The sequence below is a fragment of the Myxocyprinus asiaticus genome, chromosome 14, assembly GCF_019703515.2.
Source record: "Myxocyprinus asiaticus isolate MX2 ecotype Aquarium Trade chromosome 14, UBuf_Myxa_2, whole genome shotgun sequence".
Classification (NCBI taxonomy): Eukaryota; Metazoa; Chordata; class Actinopteri; order Cypriniformes; family Catostomidae; genus Myxocyprinus; species Myxocyprinus asiaticus.
The window spans coordinates 17348743-17356230 of record NC_059357.1 but is presented as its reverse complement, the minus strand read 5'-3'; the positions used below and the strand labels follow the sequence as shown (position 1 = coordinate 17356230).

General features: G+C 37.9%; 1 pseudogene; it reads right to left on the bottom strand.

Annotated features, from left to right (window-relative positions):
- Positions 1–262: 262 nt before the first annotated feature.
- LOC127451521 (pentraxin-4-like) lies at positions 263–3160 on the bottom strand (annotated as a pseudogene).
- Between the last annotated feature and the right edge of the window lie 4328 nt (positions 3161–7488).

Below are 7488 nucleotides of genomic sequence, written 5' to 3'. Positions count from 1 at the left end.
TCTAGTAGAAGTTTAATATCACAAAGTGAAATATACAGTTGTGTTTTAAAGGGATTTTAAACCAAGTCTTAGTTGAAATCATAAGTCAAGAGTTTAAATATGATACATGACACTTTACTATACCATATAAACAATAAATGAAAATACAAAAACAATTTATAACACAGGCTCACTGGTTGTTACTGGAATTTTTTTTAATAAGTTTTGCTGACTGATTATATACTCTACAGAGTTGTTGTTTTTTTTTTTATGGTTTGTCCCATTACATGCAGTGTTCCAGACACTCATAGGTTACATGTTGCACAGAGCCAAAAACAGCTGGCCTACATTATCCAGGCTGAGCTCTGTTCCTCGTGGCAACCCTCTGCCAGTGGCCAGGCCAAATACCTCCCCAGGCTCAGGGTTAGAGTCCACATTGCAAAGCCAGCCAGTCTGTCCACTAAAACCTCAGCTTCATCAAAGCCCCCTCCAAGAGAGTCCTGTTCCTGCCCCAGGACAACAGAGCCCCCTGGAGGAATCTCATAACCCTTCTGGAACTTGGATCCAGTAGATATTTTCCACAGACAGTTCACAATATGCTGGATCTCCAATCACAAAGTACATAGTTCCTAGAATCCTGGAATTCTGGCCATTGAGAACGTGCATATTGTCATTGTTCTCTGTTGCAAAGGAAAGAATTGTTCCAACATACTTTGCATCTACTTTCAGCCAAGCGCAGATAGAGAGTTCATGAATCCCAGTTAGGAAACTCCTCTGGAAGGTGACATAGTTTTCAGTGGAAGCAGATGGGAACAGCAGCATCAAGCCCACACTGCATACTTGAAGAATGATATATTATCATTATTAGATATTTAATGGCATAAAGCCTTTTGTAGTCTGACATTTGTCTTTTTACTTAACTTAAATGTTTTATTTAGGTCTGCCAAAAACAAATGCCTCGTGAACACAATTTTTACACAAGTAATGATTTTGACTAGGCTACTAGTTTACTACTATAATATTTATATATTTTTTCTGTCCAAACTGTTGATGAGGGTATACAATTTAAATTAAAATTCATTTTCAGATAGTTTGAATAAAATTTATACACAAAGTTTCTCCATTTCTTCCACTGGTTGAACAAACAGAAAGTCCTTCCCTAAACTCATCCCATTGAGCCAGTGTTGCTATGTCAGACTATTCAGGATTCTCAAAGAAACAGAGCAATGTTTTAATAGCTCCACAGAGCCATAGTTTGTACACCATTGGGGAAATCAACTTACAAATGGCTTACTTATAGTTGACTGCATATTAAAGGAATAGTTCACCCAAAGATGAAAATTCATGCCATCCCAGATGTGTTTCTTTCTTCTGCAGAGCACAAACAAAGATTTTTAGAAGAACATCTCAGCTCTGTTGGTCCTTACAATGCAAGTGAATGGTGGCCAGAAATCTGAAGCTCCAAAAATCACATAAAGGCCACATAAAAGTAATCCATAAGACTCCAGTGGTTTAATCTATGTCTAGATGCGATATGATAGGTGTGGGTGAGAAACAGATCTATATTTAAATAATTTTCTACTATTAATCACCAATTTCATGTTCTTTCACATTTCGAATGTTAAAGTGAAAGTGGAGATTTATAGTAAAAAAGGACTTAAATACTGATCTGTTTCTCACCCACACCTATCATATCGCTTCTAGTCATAGATTAAACCACTGGAGTCTTATGGATGGCATACACATCTGGGAAGGCATGACGGTGAGTAAATGATAAGAGAATTTTCATTTTTGAGTGAACTATCCCTTTATGCTGGGATAGGAGATAACATTTTAATATAAAAAAAATTGCACACTTAACCTTTAAATTAAAATGAGTTTTCAAAAGTCTTACTTCGAGCTTCTTCCTTTGGCGTTTGGTTATGTGGGACTTTTTGTCTAAGAGGAAGCTGAAAAGCTCCTCTTCAGGCTGGGCTGTTGGCTGTACAGTGCTCTGCCTGGATCCCTGTTGTTTCTCTCTTATTTTGTAAACCTGTGGTTGTGTCGTGGGCCCATGATGTGGCAATTTATCTCTCACCCTGTGTTCTTTAGACAATTTAGGCAGGACATGCCTCACCACCAGACCCTGTTGCTTCCCGTTAGAAGTGAGGCCATCTAAATGTAAAACTCCTGCCTTGGAAGCTGAACAAAACTGAAACATATCCAGTATCTGACACTCCAACTGCTTTATCTGGGTCTGATGCTTTTTGAGAGAGTCCTGAAAGTCATGCATCCAAACTTGAACTTGATTCCTCAGGGATTCCAAAGAGCCAGTGTGACTTTGCTGTTTCCGGATCTCATGACTCAGGTTGGAGAGCACTGATCTTTCTTTGGATTGGTCTGATGTTGAGCTGGTTGTTCTTCCTTAGAGCTCTCATCATGTTGGCCAGCTTTGAATCAAGACTCTTGGTCTTTTTATGTAGATTTTATGTCCAGGATTTAAGGGAATTCAGGTTGTGCTCTGTTGTAGCTTTGAACAAGCGGAGCTCTCTAGAGATTCTCTCAAACTGCCAGCTCAAAACTTGGAATCGAGTGTCTAAGCTGTAGGAAATGTTGTTGTTTTCAGAAATGCTCTCTGGTTGTGTGTGTGGGTCCTCTGTTTAAATCTCTTGAACTAGGATTACAACAATCAAGCATTACAGATGAATGGATACTTGAAGCATGACATGCCCATTAACTTTTATTAATATCAAAACTGTAGGTTAAAATATGTATGAATGTATAAGGGAAAGTGCATGTTTCCTCTTAAGATTTTCAGAGTTTAAAACAAAATTCTTGATTTCACTAGCTCATGACAAATAAATCTTTAAAAATACAAAAAGGTATTAGTTCACCCAAAAATGAAAATTCTCTCATCATTTACTCACCCTCATGCCATCCCAGATGTGTTTAACTTTCGTTCTTCTGTTGAACACAAATAAATATTTTTAGTATAATATTTCAGCTTTGTCCAATATTTGCAGACAAAATGTTCAGACAAATAACAATCCTAATGATTCAGTCTCCTCAGTCTTTGGAATAAAGGCTTTTGTGTTTCGGTTTGTCTTCCTCTCTTTGACCAGATCAGATGCATCTGCAGGAAGATTATGAGCAGGAAAAGATTTCTGGTGGTATTTCTGCATATGGTGGAGGAAACCTGCATTTACCTCCTCTCTACCTGGTGTTTGGGCAACTGGATTCTGGTTTCTTTCAAGTCTGGCTTTGAAAAAGCAGTTTGCTTAGGTGTACAATGAAACGCCGTCCCATCCCTGAATATTCTGAATGAGATTTTCCTGTTCTTTGGTGCAGTCAGGGAAACAAAAACTAAAAGGATTTCCCAGACATAAAACCTCCTAATTAATGCACACACATATGCAGTAACATGGATAGACAGGCGATTATAAATATTTGCCAATTAACTGGTAAAGGTATATGTGACTTTGCACCCTCAACTTGTTATCTCCAATAAATAAAGTGAAAAGTTGAACTGAAAACTTACCATGAATTTAATGTATTTAAGATGGCATGGACTCCACAAGTTTGTGGAAAACCTGATGATCCATGTTATCCCAGCATTTTCTGAGAATGGAAGCTTCAATGGAAGCAAGAAAATCTGAATTTTTGTACAAAAAACATAGTCACAAAATTTCTTACATTTGATTAGTCACCTAGAAATAGTGCACAATCTTAAATATTCCTTATTTATTGTATGTATTTTTCATTTAATGTTTCTTTATTTTAAATTTTTCAAAACCCTACTGTTTTTTGTTTATTTCCAGGTTAAAATTAGAATTTAAATTCTAGATTTTTAATGTGGTCTCAGACTTTTGGACCACATATGTGCCAAAAGTATAGGTTCAACTCCCAGTTACAGTGAAATATGCAGTTGTGTTGTAAAGGGATTTTAAACCAAGTCTTAGTTGAAATCAAAAGTCAAGAGTTGAAATATTATACATGACACTTACAGTTGCTTAGCAATGGAAAATTTGCACTTTACACCACAGTTCTGCAGTCATAGATCATGTTTCAATTTTTGATGATGCATTCTTTGTTCAACCAACACCCACAACAGTTTGAGAAAATTACCCATCCACACTGGCTGTTATTGCTTTGGCACTAACTTTAGAGTTGAAGATCATTAGCACTAAGATCTATTTATTCTCAGATATTCACATTCAGAGTTGAAATCAATGAATTCAGTTGAGCTCAGTTTACACTTGAAGCCAGTCTAGTTCAGTGCAGTTCAAATATAAATTAGAAATTTACTTTCAAGATAAAATACATGTGTCTTCAGTTACAGCACATTTAATTAGAGTTGGGGTTGGGGTTAGGGTTAGCATCATGACAATACAATTCAACCCTTCACTTGCACTTGGGGGGCATAGGGATCATTTGGGGGGGTTAAGCCCACCCCAGCACCCCCTTAGATCCAGCCCTGCATGAAACACATGTAATATTGAGAAGGTCAGACGTTTATTACCACAATTTGGTGAGAATGGTTATCAATTTAAACTGTGGTTATTAACAGTTGAGATGTAAAATCCCCCCTTTTGTTGGCAGTGTTTGAAAGTGGTTGTATTGCCGCTATGTGTGTTTTTTGTTAAGAAGAAAAGGCAAAAGTTTCAAAGAAGAGAATTGGAATTGGGACATGTATACTGTGTACATATTCGTCTAGCTGCAGTCAAAAGACTTGTGTCATGAGTTGCCATGGTTGTCTTTTCCAGCTAGTTCATGGTGGCTGCTGGAAATGGGGCCTGTCTAGATTTAATCAAAAATTATTATTTTTTTAAATAGTGATGGTGCTTTTATACTTTGTGATCAGTTGCATGCCACTTTGGTAAATTAAAGTACCAATTTCCTTCCGAAACAGCAAAATCTGTACATTATTCCAAACTTTTGGCCGCCAGTGTACATTAATTTATATTCACACCTATACTCACATATACTGTGTATACATACACTATATTGCCAAAAGTATTCGCTCACCTGCCTTTAGACGCATATGAACTTAAGTGACATCCCATTCTTAATCCATAGGGTTTAATATGACGTCGGCCCACCCTTTGCAGCTATAACAGCTTCAACTATTCTGAGAAGGCTTTCCACAAGGTTTAGGAGTGTGTTTATGGGAATTTTTGACCATTCTTCCAGAAGCGCATTTGTGAGGTCAGACACTGATGTTGGACGAGAAGGCCTGGCTCACAGTCTTCGCTCAAATTCATCCCAAAGGTGCTCTATCGGGTTGAGGTCAGGACTCTGTGCAGGCCAGTCAAGTTCTTCCACACCAAACTCGCTCATCCATGTCTTTATGGACCTTGCTTTGTGCACTGGTGCGCAGTCATGTTGGAACAGGAAGGGGCCATCCCCAAACTGTTCCCACAAAGTTGGGAGCATGGAATTGTCCAAAATCTCTTGGTATGCTGAAGCATTCAGAGTTCCTTTCACTGGAACTAAGGGGCCAAGCCCAGCTCCTGAAAAACAACCCCACACCATAATCCCCCCTCCACCAAACTTCACAGTTGGCACATGCAGTCAGACAAGTACCGTTCTCCTGGCAACCGCCAAACCCAGACTCGTCCATCAGATTGCCAGATGGAGAAGCATGATTCGTCACTCCAGAGAACGCGTCACCACTGCTCTAAAGTCCAGTGGCGGCGTGCTTTACACCACTGCATCCGACGCTTTGCATTGCACTTGGTGATGTATGGCTTGGATGCAGCTGCTCGGCCATGGAAACCCATTCCATGAAGCTCTCTACGCACTGTTCTTGAGCTAATCTGAAGGCCACATGAACTTTGGAGGTCTGTAGCGATTGCCTCAGCATCCGCTGACCCCGCTCTGTCATTTTACATGGCCTACCACTTCGTGGCTGAGTTGCTGTCATTCCCAATCGCTTCCACTTTGTTATAATACCACTGACAGTTGACTGTGGAATATTTAGTAGTGAGGAAATTTCACAACTGGACTTGTTGCACAGGTGGCATCCTATCACAGTACCACGCTGGAATTCACTGAGCTCCTGAGAGCGGCCCATTCTTTCACAAATGTTTGTAGAAGCAGTCTGCATGCCTAGGTGCTTCATTTTATACACCTGTGGCCATGGAAGTGATTGGAACACCTGAATTCAATTATTTGGATGGGTGAGCGAATACTTTTGGCAATATAGTGTACATATACTTACATATACGTGTTGGCAATAATATGCATTATATACGAATTGAGTGCAAAGTGACTTAGTGCGTAAGCGAGTCAATTGGCTCATGAGGTTTAAAGTCCCAATTACTTAATATTGCTCACCAGTCAATCAGTGACATTCATTCATAATCCAAATGGCTTGATGAAAGTAGCTCTTCCTGAGCCTCTCTGTATTGGCTTTGAGACAGCGATAACGGCGTCCTGACCGCAGCAGTGTAAACACACTATTGTTAGGGTGGCTCGAGTCCTTAATAATTTTATTGGCCTTGGTCCTGCACCTTCTGTTGTATATGTCCAGGACCAAGGCCAATAAAATAATTAACAATATGTACTGGTTATATGTTCCTTTACAGAGACTTTTGTACCAGTGATTCTTACCAGTTCACTCAAGTTGGAGTTTTACATTTTTTAACTTAAGGGAAGCTACTGACTATGACAATACTTAACAGTTATTCTGTAAATACCAGATTACTGTCCTGCAAATTAAGCTAATCATTGTGATTCTGTGCAATACTGCTACATTACAATAATTTCATGATCTTGGTCACTGTGAAGTCAAAGTACTGTATACAGTTAATTTAATTAATTTATAATTTATTAATTTATTTATCAACTGTTATCAACCATTAATAATATAAATTAACTATTATATTGCTATGAAAGTATGGCAAACAGTAACTAGTAATTTACTGAAAATGCACAGTGATTTTTTTTATGGTATCAATCATCACAGTTAATATGAACTTATTTGGCAATAACCAATATTAATAAAAAACAGTCCAATGAATAACACACATGATGTGAGGAAAGAACAGTTACACATCATTTCACATCCAGAGAAAATTAAAGTATTGTGATCACAGAGACAATCCTCTTGAACAATTTGGAGTAAAAAGCTTTGTCCTCAAGCACAATGGTAATAAATACTTTTGTCATTCATAGTTTATGGGTCACCTCTGCCTGGAATCTGGTGACATTGTTTAAAACTTGTGTTCAGCTTTCTTTGCATAAAATAAGAATAAATATAAATAAACAGTAATGTCATAAACTTTATTTGGTAGTAAAAAGAAAAGCGTAACATAAGAATGAATATTTATTCATTTTTTAAACAAAACAGTTATTTGTATGGGCTCCCTTTGAATGCAAAAGTTATCCTATTTGGTACAATGCTACATACTTTCTTTGGATAGACCTGTAGTAAATTATTGTATGTGTCTTGCATGATTTGCATAAATGCTTCACCTTAAATCTGTGTTTAGTTCTTCTTCGTCTTCCTCTTTTTATTTATTTATTTAT